The sequence below is a fragment of the Scyliorhinus torazame genome, chromosome 26 (assembly GCF_047496885.1).
Source record: "Scyliorhinus torazame isolate Kashiwa2021f chromosome 26, sScyTor2.1, whole genome shotgun sequence".
NCBI lineage: Eukaryota > Metazoa > Chordata > Chondrichthyes > Carcharhiniformes > Scyliorhinidae > Scyliorhinus > Scyliorhinus torazame.
In genome coordinates, this window is record NC_092732.1 from 44,127,645 (window position 1) to 44,145,112 (window position 17,468).

Here is a 17,468-nt window from a genome sequence, read left to right on the forward strand (position 1 = left end):
AGGGCGGCGCAGTGGTTAGCACTGCTGCCTCACGGTGCCGAGGACCCGGGTTCGGTCCCGGCTCTGGGTCACTGTCCGTGTGGAGTTTGCACATTCTCCCCGTGTCTGCGTGGGTTTCGCCCCCACAACCCAAAGATGTGCAGGGTAGGTGGATTGGCCGCGCTAAATTGCCCCTTAATTGGAAAAAACAATAATTGAGTGCTCTAAATTTATGAAAAAAAAGAGATCAGTCAAGTTTCAATCTCCTCAGACAAAACCATTAAAGAGATCAAGTTCCAATACCTTTCAGGATGCACACACACAGGTACAAACTTGAATAAAATGAGGTTATACTGCAGCAAATTTCATCCAATCAAAACTGATAACCATATCAGCTAATTGACGGACATCTAGCTGGGCAAATCAAAGACAGCAGACTCCAGGCAAAGAGCCAATTAGAGACAAAGCAAGGGTATACGGTGTTAGTGAGGCCACACCTGGAGTATTGTGTTCAGTTTTGGTCTCCTTACTTGAGAAAGGACGTACTGGCACTGGAGGGTGTGCAGAGGAGATTCACTAGGTTAATCCCAGAGCTGAAGGGGTTGGATTACGAGGAGAGGTTGAGTAGACTGGGACTGTACTCGTTGGAATTTAGAAGGATGAGGGGGGATCTTATAGAAACATATAAGATTATGAAGGGAATAGACAGGATAGATGCGGGCAGGTTGTTTCCACTGGCGGGTGAAAGCAGAACTAGGGGGCATAGCCTCAAAATAAGGGGAAGTAGATTTAGGACTGAGTTTAGGAGGAACTTCTTCACCCAAAGGGTTGTGAATCTATGGAATTCCTTGCCCAGTGAAGCAGTTGAGGCTCCTTCATTCAATGTTTTTAAGATAAAGATAGATAGTTTTTTGAAGAATAAAGGGATTAAGGGTTATGGTGTTCGGGCCGGAAAGTGGAGCTGAGTCCACAAAAGATTAGCCATGATCTCATTGATACATAGATACATAGAATTTACAGTGCAGAAGGAGGCCATTCGGCCCGTCGAGTCTGCTCCGGCTCTTGGAAAGAGCACCCTACCCAAGGTCAACACCTCCACCCTATCCCCATAACCCAGTAACCTCACCCAACCCCACCCAACACTAAGGGCAACCTTGGACACTAAGGGCAATTTATCACGGCCAATCCAGCTAACCCGCACATCTTTGGACTGTGGGAGGAAACCGGAGCACCCGGAGGAAACCCACGCAGACACGGGGAGGACGTGCAGACTCCGCACAGACAGTGACCCAAGCCGGAATCGAACCTGGGACCCTGGAGCTGTGAAGCAATTGTGCTCGAGGGGCCAGATGGCCTACTCCTGCTCCTAGTTCTTATGTTCTTATGTTAACACAAAGATAAGCATCTCCTTAAAGAGCGTAGCCCAGAAATGAAGCCTTCGTTCTATCTCCCTCTGTCTCTCTCTCAGCCTGTCCTGGGCCCACTCTCATGTGCGGTGCGCTGCCTTCTTTAAATTACTTCCAAGTATCTCCTAAGTTTATTATGTTTTGTACTGGCCAGTTGGCCAAGTTGTTTTAGCAAAGTGTCAGAAATTGTGTACCGTCAGCCGCACTGCCCAACATTGAAATCAAAAGCGAACTTTTACCCTTTTATTGAGAGAAAATACAAGGATTCATCAAACCAGGGCTCCGTCACGCGCGGTCGAGAGCTCGGCCCGTCGGAGGCAGCGAATTGCAGAGGACCCGCTAAAGATGTGCAAACGGCGTTTCCTGCGCGTCCATTCCGGACCATATTGACGTCGCTGTCGAGGTGACGGAGAATTGCAATTTGACGTCAAATCGGCTCCCGTTGCGATTTTGCCACCGGGTCCTATTCTCAGGAAGCATTCGAATCGAGGTTTTTATACTATCACTGCAAAAAGACAAACTAACATTCGTTACAATACACCATTCACCCACACTGTTTTCACAATAAATTAACTTTTCAATTGCAGTGAATATTATGTAAGTGACAATTAACTGCCGGCAACAGCAACAAGGGAGCTCCGGTTTCCTCCCACAAGTCCCGAAAGACATTCTGAATTCTCCCTCCGTGTACCCGAACAGACGCCGGAGTGTGGCGACTAGGGGACCTTCACAGTAACTTCATTGCAGTGATAATGTAAACCTACTTGCGACAATAAAGATTATTATTATTATTACATGTAGCATTGGAAGAGAAATGAAAGTCATTTTGTTTTTAGGTGTGATATTGGATCAGAGATGAATGTTGGCTCACGCAATAATAATAATCTTTTTTATTGTCTCAAGTAGCCTTAAATTAACACTGCAATGAAGTTACAGTGATTGACAGTGAGAGACAGTGATTGACAGTGAGAGACAGTGATTGACAGTGAGAGACAGTGAGAGACAGTGATTGACAGTGATTGACAGTGAGAGCCAGTGAGAGACAGTGAGAGCCAGTGATTGACAGTGAGAGACAGTGATTGACAGTGAGAGACAGTGATTGACAGTGAGAGACAGTGATTGACAGTGAGAGCCAGTGATTGACAGTGAGAGACAGTGATTGACAGTGAGAGACAGTGATTGACAGTGAGAGCCAGTGATTGATAGTGAGAGACAGTGAGAGACAGTGATTGACAGTGAGAGACAGTGATTGACAGTGAGAGACAGTGATTGACAGTGAGAGACAGTGAGAGACAGTGATTGACAGTGAGAGACAGTGATTGACAGTGAGAGCCAGTGATTGATAGTGAGAGACAGTGAGAGACAGTGATTGACAGTGAGAGACAGTGAGAGACAGTGATTGACAGTGAGAGACAGTGATTGACAGTGAGAGACAGTGAGAGACAGTGATTGACAGTGAGAGACAGTGATTGACAGTGAGAGACAGTGATTGACAGTGAGAGACAGTGATTGACAGTGAGAGCCAGTGATTGATAGTGAGAGACAGTGAGTGACAGTGAGAGACAGTGAGAGACAGAGAGAGGCAGTGATTGACAGTGAGAGACAGTGATTGACAGTGAGAGACAGTGATTGACAGTGAGAGCCAGTGATTGATATTGAGAGACAGAGAGAGGCAGTGATTGACAGTGAGAGACAGGGATTGACAGTGAGAGACAGTGAGAGCCAGTGAGAGACAGTGAGAAACATTGAGAGACAGTGATTGATAGTGTGACCCAGTGATCGACAGTGAGAGCCAGTGATTGACAGTAAGAGGCAGTGATAGACAGTGATTGACAGTGAGAGACAGTGATAGACAGTGATTGATAGTGAGAGACAGTGATTGACAGTGAGAGACAGTGATTGACAGTGAGACACAGTGATTGACAGTGAGAGACAGTGATTGGCAGTGAGAGACAGTGATTGGCAGTGAGAGACAGTGATGACAGTGTGAGCCAGTGATTGACAGTGAGACAGTGAGAGACAGTGATTGACAGTGAGAGACAGTGAGAGACAGTGATTGACAGTGAGAGACAGTGATTGACAGTGATTGACAGTGAGAGACAGTGATTGGCAGTGATTGACAGTGAGAGACAGTGATTGACAGTGAGAGACAGTGAGAGCCAGTGATTGACAGTGAGAGACAGTGATTGATAGTGAGACAGTGAGAGACAGTGATTGACAGTGAGAGACAGTGATTGACAGTGAGAGACAGTGAGAGACAGTGATTGACAGTGAGAGACAGTGAGAGACAGTGATTGACAGTGAGAGACAGTGATTGGCAGTGATTGACAGTGAGAGACAGTGATTGACAGTGAGAGACAGTGAGAGCCAGTGATTGACAGTGAGAGACAGTGATTGATAGTGAGAGCCAGTGATTGATAGTGAGAGACAGTGAGAGCCAGTGATTGACAGAGAGAGACAGTGATTGACAGTGAGAGACAGTGATTGACAGTGAGAGACAGTGATTGACAGTGAGAGCCAGTGATTGATAGTGAGAGACAGTGAGAGCCAGAGATTGACCGTGAGAGACAGTGATTGACAGTGAGAGCCAGTGATTGACAGTGAGAGCCAGTGATTGACAGTGAGAGACAGTGATTGACAGTGAGAGCCAGTGATTGATAGTGAGAGACAGTGAGAGCCAGTGATTGACAGTGAGAGACAGTGAGAGACAGTGAGAGACAGTGAGAAACATTGAGAGACAGTGATTGACAGTGAGAGACAGTGTGAGCCAGTGATTGACAGTGAGAGACAGTGATTGACAGTGAGAGACAGTGATTGACAGTGAGAGCCAGTGATTGATATTGAGAGACAGAGAGAGGCAGTGATTGACAGTGAGAGACAGTGATTGACAGTGAGAGACAGTGAGAGCCAGTGAGAGACAGTGAGAAACATTGAGAGACAGTGATTGATAGTGTGACCCAGTGATCGACAGTGAGAGCCAGTGATTGACAGTAAGAGGCAGTGATAGACAGTGAGAGACACTGAGAGACACTGAGAGACAGTGGTTGACAGTGAGAGACAGTGATAGACAGTGAGAGACATTGAGAGCCAGTGGTTGACAGTGAGAGACAGTGAGAGAAAGTGAGAGACAGTGAGAGACAATAATTGACAATTAGAGCCAGTGATAGTTAGTGAGAGACAGTGATTGACAATTAGAGCCAGTGATTGACAGTGAGAGACAGTGATAGACAGTGAGAGACAGTGATTGACAATTAGAGCCAGTGATTGACAGTGAGAGACAGTGATAGACAGTGAGAGACAGTGATTGAAAATTAGAGCCAGTGATTGACAGTGAGAGACAGTAATAGACAGTGAGAGACAGTGATTGACAGTGAGAGACAGTGGTTGACAGTGAGAGACAGTGAGAGACAGTGATTGATAGTGAGAGACAGTGATTGACAGTGAGAGACAGTGAGAGCCAGTGATTGATAGTGAGAGACAGTGATTGACAATGAGAGACAGTGATTGACAGTGAGAGACAGTGAGAGACATTGAGAGCCAGTGGTTGACAGTGAGAGACAGTGATTGACAGTGGTTGACAGTGCAAGCCAGTGATCGACATTGACAGACAGTGATTGATAGTGAGAGACAGTGATTGACAGTGAGAGACAGTCATGACAGTGAGAGACAGTGATTGATATTGAGAGACAGTGATTGACAGAGAGAGACAGTAATTGACAGAGAGAGACAGTGATTGACAGTGAGAGGCAGTGATTGATAGTGAGAGCCAGTGATTGACAGTGAGAGACAGTGATTGACAGTGAGAGACAGTGATTGACAGTGAGAGACAGTGATTGACAGTGAGAGCCAGTGATTGATAGTGAGAGACAGTGAGAGCCAGTGATTGACAGTGAGAGACAGTGATTGACAGTGAGAGACAGTGATTGACAGTGAGAGCCAGTGATTGACAGTGAGAGCCAGTGATTGACAGTGAGAGACAGTGATTGACAGTGAGAGCCAGTGATTGATAGTGAGAGACAGTGAGAGGCAGTGATTGACAGTGAGAGACAGTGATTGACAGTGAGAGACAGTGATTGACAGTGAGAGCCAGTGATTGATATTGAGAGACAGAGAGAGGCAGTGATTGACAGTGAGAGACAGTGATTGACAGTGAGAGACAGTGAGAGACAGTGAGAAACATTGAGAGACAGTGATTGATAGTGTGACCCAGTGATCGACAGTGAGAGCCAGTGATTGACAGTAAGAGGCAGTGATAGACAGTGAGAGACACTGAAAGACAGTGAGAGACAGTGATTGACAGTGACAGACAGTGAGAGAAATTGAGAGCCAGTGGTTGACAGTGAGAGACAGTGAGAGAAAGTGAGAGACAGTGAGAGACAATGATTGACAATTAGAGCCAGTGATAGTGAGTGAGAGACAGTGATTGACAGTGAGAGACAGTGATAGACAGTGAGAGACAGTGATTGACAGTGAGAGACAGTGGTTGACAGTGAGAGACAGTGAGAGACAGTGATTGATAGTGAGAGACAGTGATTGACAGTGAGAGACAGTGAGTGACAGTGAGAGCCAGTGATTGCTAGTGAGAGACAGTGATTGACAATTAGAGCCAGTGATAGTGAGTGAGAGACAGTGATTGACAGTGAGAGACAGTGACTGACAGTGAGAGACAGTGATTGACAGTGAGAGACAGTGGTTGACAGTGAGAGACAGTGAGAGACAGTGATTGATAGTGAGAGACAGTGATTGACAGTGAGAGACAGTGAGTGACAGTGAGAGCCAGTGATTGCTAGTGAGAGACAGTGATTGACAGTGAGAGACAGTGATTGACAGAGAGAGACAGTGATTGACAGTGAGAGACAGTGATTGACAGTGAGAGACAGTGGTTGACAGTGAGAGACAGTGGTTGACAGTGAGAGACATTGCGAGCTAGTGGTTGACAGTGAGAGACAGTGATTGAAAGTGGTTGACAGTGCGAGCCCGTGATCGACATTGACAGACAGTGATTGATAGTGAGAGACAGTGATTGACAGTGAGAGACAGTGATTGACAGTGAGAGACAGTGATTGACAGTGAGAGACAGTGATTGACAGTGAGAGACAGTGGTTGACAGTGAGAGACAGTGATTGACAGTGAGAGCCAGTGATTGACAGTGAGAGACAGTGATTGACAGTGAGAGGCAGTGATGACAGTGAGAGACAGTGATGACAGTGAGAGACAGTGATTGACAGTGAGAGACAGTGATTGACAGTGATTGACAGTGATTGACAGTCAGAGACAGTGAGAGACAGTGATTGACAGTGAGAGACAGTGATGACAGTGAGAGACAGTGATTGACAGTGAGAGACAGTGATTGACAGTGAGAGCCAGTGGTTGACAGTGAGAGACAGTGAGAGACAGTGATTGACAGTGAGAGACAGTGATTGACAGTGAGAGCCAGTGGTTGACAGTGATTGACAGTGAGAGACAGTGATTGACAGTGATTGACAGTGATTGACAGTCAGAGACAGTGAGAGACAGTGATTGACAGTGAGAGGCAGTGATTGACAGTGAGAGACAGTGATTGACAGTGAGAGCCAGTGGTTGACAGTGATTGACAGTGAGAGACAGTGATTGACAGTGATTGACAGTGATTGACAGTCAGAGACAGTGAGAGACAGTGATTGACAGTGAGAGGCAGTGATGACAGTGAGAGACAGTGATTGACAGTGAGAGACAGTGATTGACAGTGATTGACAGTCAGAGACAGTGAGAGACAGTGATTGACAGTGAGAAACAGTGATTGACAGTGAGAGACAGTGATTGACAGTGATTGACAGTGATTGACAGTAAGAGACAGTGAGAGACAGTGATTGACAGTGAGAGGCAGTGATGACAGTGAGAGACAGTGATTGACAGTGAGAGACAGTGATTGACAGTGATTGACAGTCAGAGACAGTGAGAGACAGTGATTGACAGTGATTGACAGTCAGAGACAGTGAGAGACAGTGATTGACAGTGAGAAACAGTGATTGACAGTGAGAGACAGTGATTGACAGTGATTGACAGTGATTGACAGTCAGAGACAGTGAGAGACAGTGATTGACAGTGAGAGGCAGTGATGACAGTGAGAGACAGTGATTGACAGTGAGAGACAGTGATTGACAGTGATTGACAGTCAGAGACAGTGAGAGACAGTGATTGACAGTGAGAAACAGTGATTGACAGTGAGAGACAGTGATTGACAGTGAGAGACAGTGATTGACAGTCAGAGACAGTGAGAGACAGTGATTATCAGTGAGAGACAGTGAGAGACAGTGATTGACAGTGAGAGACAGTGATGACAGTGAGAGACAGTGATTGACAGTGAGAGACAGTGATTGACAGTGAGAGCCAGTGGTTGACAGTGATTGACAGTGAGAGACAGTGATTGACAGTGATTGACAGTGATTGACAGTCAGAGACAGTGAGAGACAGTGATTGACAGTGAGAGGCAGTGATGACAGTGAGAGACAGTGATTGACAGTGATTGACAGTGATTGACAGTGATTGACAGTCAGAGACAGTGAGAGACAGTGATTGACAGTGAGAAACAGTGATTGTCAGTGAGAGACAGTGAGAGACAGTGATTAACAGTGAGAGACAGTGATTGACAGTGAGAGACAGTGATTGACAGTCAGAGACAGTGAGAGACAGTGATTAACAGTGAGAGACAGTGATTGACAGTGAGAGACAGTGATTGACAGTCAGAGACAGTGAGAGACAGTGATTGACAGTGAGAGACAGTGATTGACAGTGAGAGACAGTGAGAGGCAGTGATTAACAGTGAGAGACAGTGATTGACAGTGAGAGACAGTGATTGACAGTGAGAGACAGTGAGAGACAGTGATTGACAGTGAGAGCCAGTGATTGACAGTGAGAGACAGTGATTAACAGTGAGAGACAGTGATTGACAGTGAGAGACAGTGATTGACAGTGAGAGACAGTGGTTGACAGTGAGAGACAGTGATTAACAGTGAGAGACAGTGATTGACAGTGAGAGACAGTGATTGACAGTGAGGGGCAATGATGACAGTGAGAGACAGTGAGAGACAGTGATTGATAGTGAGAGACAGTGATTGACAGTGAGAGACAGTGATTGACAGTGAGAGACAGTGATTGACAGTGAGAGACAGTGAGAGGCAGTGATTAACAGTGAGAGACAGTGAGAGGCAGTGATTAACAGTGAGAGACAGTGAGAGGCAGTGATTAACAGTGAGAGACAGTGATTAACAGTGAGAGACAGTGAGAGACAGTGATTGACAGTGAGAGACAGTGAGAGGCAGTGATTAACAGTGAGAGACAGTGAGAGACAGTGATTAACAGTGAGAGACAGTGATTAACAGTGAGAGACAGTGATTAACAGTGAGAGACAGTGAGAGACAGTGATTAACAGTGAGAGACAGTGATTGACAGTGAGAGACAGTGAGAGGCAGTGATTAACAGTGAGAGACAGTGAGAGGCAGTGATTAACAGTGAGAGACAGTGAGAGGCAGTGATTAACAGTGAGAGACAGTGATTAACAGTGAGAGACAGTGAGAGACAGTGATTGACAGTGATTGACAGTGAGGGGCAGTGATGACAGTCAGAGACAGTGATTGTCAGTGAGAGACAGTGAGAGACAGTGATTGACAGTGATTGACAGTGAGAGACAGTGATTGACAGTGAGAGACAGTGATTGACAGTGAGAGACAGTGATGACAGTGAGAGACAGTGATTGACAGTGATTGACAGTGAGAGACAGTGATTGACAGTCAGAGACAGTGAGAGACAGTGAGAGACAGTGATTGACAGTGAGAGACAGTGATTGACAGTGAGAGACAGTGATTGACAGTGAGAGACAGTGATTGACAGTCAGAGACAGTGAGAGACAGTGATTAACAGTGAGAGACAGTGATTGATAGTGAGAGACAGTGATTGTCAGTGAGAGACAGTGATTGACAGTGAGAGACAGTGATTGACAGTGAGAGACAGTGATTGATAGTGAGAGACAGTGATTGACAGTGAGAGACAGTGATTGACAGTGAGAGACAGTGATTGACAGTGAGAGACAGTGATTGATTGTGAGAGACAGTGATTGTCAGTGAGAGACAGTGATTATCAGTGAGAGACAGTGATTGTCAGTGATTGACATTGAGAGACAGTGATTGACAGAGAGAGACAGTGATTGATAGTGAGAGACAGTGATTGTCAGTGAGAGACAGTGATTATCAGTGAGAGACAGTGATTGTCAGTGATTGACATTGAGAGACAGTGATTGACAGTGAGAGACAGTGATTATCAGTGAGAGACAGTGAGAGCCAGTGATTGACATTGAGAGACAGTGATTGACATTGAGAGACAGTGATTGTCAGTGAGAGACAGTGATTATCAGTGAGAGACAGTGATTGTCAGTGATTGACATTGAGAGACAGTGATTGACAGTGAGAGACAGTGATTATCAGTGAGAGACAGTGATTGACAGTGATTGACAGTGAGAGACAGTGATTATCAGTGAGAGACAGTGATTGTCAGTGATTGACAGTGAGAGACAGTGATTGATAGTGAGAGACAGTGATTGTCAGTGAGAGACAGTGATTGACAGTCAGAGACAGTGATTGATAGTGAGAGACAGTGATTGTCAGTGAGAGACAGTGATTGACAGTCAGAGACAGTGAGAGACAGTGATTAACAGTGAGAGACAGTGATTGACAGAGAGAGACAGTGATTGACAGTGAGAGACAGTGATTGACAGTGAGAGACAGTGATTGACAGTGAGAGACAGTGATTGACAGTCAGAAACAGTGAGAGACCGTGAGAGCCAGTGATTGACATTGATAGACAGTGATTGACAGAGAGAGACAGTGATTGACAGTGAGAGACAGTGATTGATAGTGAGAGACAGTGATTGTCAGTGAGAGACAGTGATTGACAGTCAGAGACAGTGAGAGACAGTGATTAACAGAGAGAGACAGTGATTGACAGTGAGAGACAGTGATTGACAGTCAGAGACAGTGAGAGACAGTGATTAACAGAGAGAGACAGTGATTGACAGTGAGAGACAGTGATTGACAATTAGAGCCAGTGATTGACAGTGAGAGGCAGTGATTGACAATTAGAGCCAGTGATTGACAGTGAGAGACAGTGATTGACAATTAGAGCCAGTGATTGACAGTGAGAGACAGTGATTGACAGTGAGAGACAGTGAGAGACAGTGATTGACAGTGAGAGACAGTGATTGACAGTGAGAGACAGTGAGCACAGTGATTGACAGTGATTGACAGTGAGAGACAGTGATTGACAGTGAGAGACAGTGATTGACAGTGAGAGACAGTGATTGACATTGATAGACAGTGATTGACAGTGAGAGACAGTGATGACAGTGAGAGACAGTGATTGACAGTGAGAGACAGTGATTGACAGTGAGAGACAGTGATTGACAGTGATTGACAGTGAGAGACAGTGATTGACAGTGAGAGACAGTGATTGACAGTGAGAGACAGTGATTGACATTGATAGACAGTGATTGACAGTGAGAGACAGTGATTGACAGTGAGAGACAGTGATTGACATTGATAGACAGTGATGACAGTGAGAGCCAGTGATTGACAGTGAGAGGCAGTGAGAGACAGTGATTGACAGTGAGAGACAGTGATTGACAGTGAGAGACAGTGATTGACATTGATAGACAGTGATGACAGTGAGAGCCAGTGATTGACAGTGAGAGACACTGAGAGACAGTGAGAGGCAGTGATGACAGTGATTGACAGTGAGAGACAGTGAGAGACAGTGATTGACAGTCAGAGACAGTGATTGACAGTGAGAGACACTGAGAGACAGTGATTGACAGTGATTGACAGTGATGACAGTGAGAGACAGTGATTGACAGTCAGAGACAGTGATTGACAGTGAGAGACAGTGAGAGACAGTGATTGACAGTGAGAGACAGTGATTGACATTGATAGACATTGACAGACAGTGAGAGACAGTGATTGACAGTGATTGACAGTGAGAGACAGTGATTGACATTGATAGACATTGACAGACAGTGAGAGACAGTGATTGACAGTGATTGACAGTGAGAGACAGTGATTGACAGTGAGAGACACTGAGAGACAGTGAGAGACAGTGATTGACAGTGATTGACAGTGAGAGACAGTGATTGACATTGAGAGACAGTGATTGACAGTGAGAGCCAGTGATTGACAGTGAGAGACAGTGATTGAAAGTGAGAGACAGTGAGAGACAGTGATGACAGTGAGAGACAGTGAGAGACAGTGAGAGACAGTGATTGACAGTGATGACAGTGATTGACATTGAGAGACAGTGATTGACAGTGAGAGCCAGTGATTGACAGTGAGAGACAGTGATGACAGTGAGAGACAGTGATTGACATTGATAGACATTGACAGACAGTGAGAGACAGTGATTGACAGTGATTGACAGTGAGAGACAGTGATTGACAGTGAGAGACACTGAGAGACAGTGAGAGACAGTGATTGACAGTGATTGACATTGAGAGACAGTGATTGACAGTGAGAGCCAGTGATTGACAGTGAGAGACAGTGATTGACAGTGAGAGACAGTGATTGACAGTGATGACAGTGAGAGACACTGAGAGACAGTGATTGACAGTGAGAGGCAGTGATTGACAGTAAGAGACAGTGAGAGACAGTGATTGACAGTGAGAGACAGTGATTGACAGTGAGAGGCAGTGATGACAGTGAGAGACAGTGATTGACAGTAAGAGACAGTGAGAGACAGTGATTGACAGTGAGAGACAGTGATTGACAGTGAGAGACAGTGATTGACAGTAAGAGACAGTGAGAGACAGTGATTGACAGTGAGAGACAGTGATTGACAGTAAGAGACAGTGAGAGACAGTGATTGACAGTGAGAGACAGTGATTGACAGTGAGAGGCAGTGATTGACAGTGATTGACAGTGAGAGACAGTGAGAGACAGTGATTGACAGTGAGAGACAGTGATTGACAGTGAGAGGCAGTGATTGACAGTAAGAGACAGTGAGAGACAGTGATTGACAGTGAGAGACAGTGATTGACAGTGAGAGGCAGTGATTGACAGTGAGAGACAGTGATTGACAGTGAGAGACAGTGATTGACAGTGAGAGACAGTGATTGACAGTGATGACAGTGAGAGACACTGAGAGACAGTGATTGACAGTGAGAGGCAGTGATTGACAGTAAGAGACAGTGAGAGACAGTGATTGACAGTGATTGACAGTGAGAGACAGTGAGAGACAGTGATTGACAGTGATTGACAGTGATTGACAGTGAGAGACAGTGATTGACAGTGAGAGGCAGTGATGACAGTGAGAGACAGTGATTGACAGTAAGAGACAGTGAGAGACAGTGATTGACAGTGAGAGACAGTGATTGACAGTGAGAGACAGTGATTGACAGTAAGAGACAGTGAGAGACAGTGATTGACAGTGAGAGACAGTGATTGACAGTGAGAGGCAGTGATTGACAGTGAGAGACAGTGATGACAGTGAGAGACAGTGATTGACAGTGAGAGACAGTGATTGACAGTGAGAGACAGTGATTGACAGTGAGAGGCAGTGATGACAGTGAGAGACAGTGATGACAGTGAGAGGCAGTGATTGACAGTGAGAGACAGTGATGACAGTGAGAGGCAGTGATGACAGTGAGAGACAGTGGTTGACAGTGATTGGCAGTGAGAGAAAGTGATTGACAGTGAGAGACAGTGATTGACAGTGAGAGACACTGAGAGACAGTGATTGACAGTGAGAGACAGTGATTGACAGTGAGAGACAGTGATTGACAGTGATTGACAGTGAGAGACAGTGATTGACAGTGAGAGACAGTGAGAGACAGTGAGAGACAGTGAGAGACAGTGATTGACAGTGATTGACAGTGAGAGACAGTGATGACAGTGAGAGACAGTGATTGACAGTGAGAGACAGTGAGAGACAGTGATTGACATTGATAGACAGTGATTGACAGTGAGAGACAGTGAGAGACAGTGATTGACAGTGATTGACAGTGATGACAGTGAGAGACAGTGATTGACAGTCAGAGACAGTGATTGACAGTGAGAGACAGTGACTGACAGTGAGAGACAGTGATTGACAGTGAGAGACAGTGATTGACAGTGATTGACAGTGAGAGACAGTGATGACAGTGAGAGACAGTGATTGACAGTGAGAGACAGTGAGAGACAGTGATTGACATTGATAGACAGTGATTGACAGTGAGAGACAGTGAGAGCCAGTGATTGACATTGATAGACAGTGATTGACAGTGAGAGACAGTGATTGACAGTGAGAGACAGTGATTGACAGTGATTGACAGTGAGAGACAGTGATTGACAGTGATTGACAGTGAGAGACAGTGAGAGACAGTGATTGACAGTGAGAGACAGTGATTGACAGTGAGAGACAGTGATTGACAGTGAGAGCCAGTGATTGACAGTGAGAGACAGTGATTGAAAGTGAGAGACAGTGATTGACAGTGAGAGACACTGAGAGACAGTGATTGACAGTGATTGACAGTGATGACAGTGAGAGACAGTGATTGACAGTCAGAGACAGTGATTGACAGTGAGAGACAGTGATTGACAGTGATTGACAGTGAGAGACAGTGATGACAGTGAGAGACAGTGATTGACATTGATAGACAGTGATTGACAGTGAGAGACAGTGAGAGCCAGTGATTGACATTGATAGACAGTGATTGACAGTGAGAGGCAGTGATGACAGTGATTGACAGTGATTGACAGTGATGACAGTGAGAGACACTGAGAGACAGTGAGAGACAGTGATTGACAGTGAGAGACAGTGATTGACAGAGAGAGACAGTGATTGACAGTGAGAGACACTGAGAGACAGTGAGAGACAGTGAGAGACAGTGATTGACAGAGAGAGACAGTGATTGACAGTGAGAGACACTGAGAGACAGTGAGAGACAGTGATTGACAGTGAGAGACAGTGATTGACAGTGAGAGACAGTGATTGACAGTGATTGACAGTGAGAGACAGTGATGACAGTGAGAGACAGTGATTGACAGTGAGAGACAGTGATTGACATTGATAGACAGTGATTGACAGTGAGAGACAGTGAGAGCCAGTGATTGACATTGATAGACAGTGATTGACAGTGAGAGACAGTGATTGACAGTGAGAGACAGTGATTGACAGTGATTGACAGTGAGAGACAGTGATTGACAGTGATTGACAGTGAGAGACAGTGATTGACAGTGAGAGCCAGTGATTGACAGTGAGAGACAGTGATTGAAAGTGAGAGACAGTGATTGACAGTGAGAGCCAGTGATTGACAGTGAGAGACAGTGATTGAAAGTGAGAGACAGTGAGAGACAGTGATGACAGTGAGAGACACTGAGAGACAGTGATTGACAGTGAGAGACAGTGATTGACAGTGATTGACAGTGAGAGACAGTGATGACAGTGAGAGACAGTGATGACAGTGAGAGACAGTGATGACAGTGAGAGACAGTGATTGACAGTGAGAGACAGTGAGAGACAGTGAGAGACAGTGATTGACAGTGAGAGGCAGTGATTGAAAGTGAGAGACAGTGAGAGACAGTGATTGACAGTGATTGACATTGAGAGACAGTGATTGACAGTGATGACAGTGAGAGACAGTGAGAGACAGTGAGAGACAGTGATTGACAGTGAGAGACAGTGAGAGACAGTGATTGACAGTGAGAGACACTGAGAGACAGTGAGAGACAGTGATTGACAGTGAGAGACAGTGATTGACAGTGAGAGACAGTGATTGACAGTGAGAGACAGTGATTGACAGTGAGAGACACTGAGAGACAGTGAGAGACAGTGATTGACAGTGAGAGACAGTGATGACAGTGAGAGACAGTGATTGACAGTGAGAGACAGTGATTGACATTGAGAGACAGTGAGAGCCAGTGATTGACATTGATAGACAGTGATTGACAGTGAGAGACAGTGATTGACAGTGAGAGACAGTGATTGACAGTGATTGACAGTGAGAGACAGTGATTGACAGTGATTGACAGTGAGAGACAGTGATTGACAGTGAGAGCCAGTGATTGACAGTGAGAGACAGTGATTGAAAGTGAGAGACAGTGATTGACAGTGAGAGCCAGTGATTGACAGTGAGAGACAGTGATTGAAAGTGAGAGACAGTGAGAGACAGTGATGACAGTGAGAGACACTGAGAGACAGTGATTGACAGTGAGAGACAGTGAGAGACAGTGAGAGACAGTGATTGACAGTGATTGACAGTGAGAGACAGTGAGAGACAGTGAGAGACAGTGATGACAGTGAGAGACAGTGATTGACAGTGATTGACAGTGAGAGACAGTGATTGACAGTGATGACAGTGAGAGACAGTGATGACAGTGAGAGACAGTGAGAGACAGTGAGAGACAGTGATTGACAGTGAGAGACAGTGATGACAGTGATTGACAGTGAGAGACAGTGATTGACAGTGAGAGACAGTGATTGACAGTGAGAGACAGTGATTGACAGTGATTGACAGTGATGACAGTGAGAGACAGTGATGACAGTGAGAGACAGTGATTGACAGTGAGAGACAGTGATTGACAGTGAGAGACAGTGATTGACAGTGAGAGACAGTGATTGACAGTGAGAGACAGTGATTGACAGTGAGAGACAGTGATTGACAGTGAGAGACAGTAATTGACAGTGAGAGACAGTGATTGACAGTAAGAGACAGTGATTGACAGTAAGAGACAGTGATGACAGTGAGAGACAGTGATGACAGTGAGAGACAGTGATTGACAGTGAGAGACACTGAGAGACAGTGATTGACAGTGAGAGACAGAGAGAGACAGTGAGAGACACTGAGAGACAGTGATTGACAGTGATTGACAGTGAGAGACAGTGATTGACAGTGAGAGACAGTGATTGACAGTGAGAGACAGTGATTGACAGTGAGAGACAGTGATTGACAGTGATTGACAGTGAGAGACAGTGATTGACAGTGAGAGACAGTGATTGACAGTGAGAGACAGTGATGACAGTGAGAGACAGTGAGAGACAGTGAGAGACAGTGATTGACAGTGAGAGACAGTGAGAGACAGTGAGAGACAGTGATTGACAGTGAGAGACAGTGATTGACAGTGAGAGACAGTGAGAGACAGTGATTGACAGTGAGAGACAGTGAGAGACAGTGATTGACAGTGAGAGACAGTGATGACAGTGAGAGACAGTGATTGACAGTGAGAGACAGTGATTGACAGTGAGAGACAGTGATTGACAGTGAGAGACAGTGATTGACAGTGAGAGACAGTGAGAGACAGTGATTGACAGTGAGAGACAGTGATGACAGTGAGAGACAGTGATTGACAGTGATTGACAGTGAGAGACAGTGAGAGACAGTGATTGACAGTGAGAGACAGTGATGACAGTGAGAGACAGTGATTGACAGTGAGAGACAGTGAGAGACAGTGATTGACAGTGAGAGACAGTGAGAGACAGTGAGAGACAGTGATTGACAGTGAGAGACAGTGATTGACAGTGAGAGACAGTGAGAGACAGTGATTGACAGTGAGAGACAGTGAGAGACAGTGATTGACAGAGAGAGACAGTGATGACAGTGAGAGACAGTGATTGATAGTGAGAGACAGTGATTGACAGTGAGAGACAGTGATTGACAGTGATTGACAGTGAGAGACAGTGATTGATAGTGAGAGACAGTGATTGACAGTGAGAGACAGTGAGAGACAGTGATTGACAGTGAGAGACAGTGAGAGACAGTGATTGACAGAGAGAGACAGTGATGACAGTGAGAGACAGTGAGAGACAGTGAGAGACAGTGATTGACAGTGATTGACAGAGAGAGACAGTGATGACAGTGAGAGACAGTGATTGACAGTGAGAGGCAGTGATGACAGTGAGAGACAGTGATTGACAGTGAGAGACAGTGAGAGACAGTGATTGACAGTGAGAGACAGTGATTGACAGTGAGAGACAGTGATGACAGTGAGAGACAGTGATTGACAGTGAGAGACAGTGAGAGACAGTGATGACAGTGAGAGACAGTGATTGACATTGAGAGACAGTGATTGACAGTGAGAGACAGTGATT

At 45.5% G+C, this 17,468-nt stretch overlaps 1 long non-coding RNA gene across 2 annotated transcripts in view; it reads right to left on the minus strand.

Moving 5' to 3' along the window:
• Positions 1-1,637: 1,637 nt before the first annotated feature.
• LOC140403027 (uncharacterized) overlaps positions 1,638-17,468 on the minus strand; it is a 164,571-nt gene continuing 148,740 nt past the window's right edge. For both annotated transcript variants that reach the window (XR_011938213.1, XR_011938214.1), the window contains exon 3: positions 1,638-1,890. This is a non-coding gene — a long non-coding RNA (uncharacterized lncRNA). The remainder of the gene's footprint in view (positions 1,891-17,468) is intronic.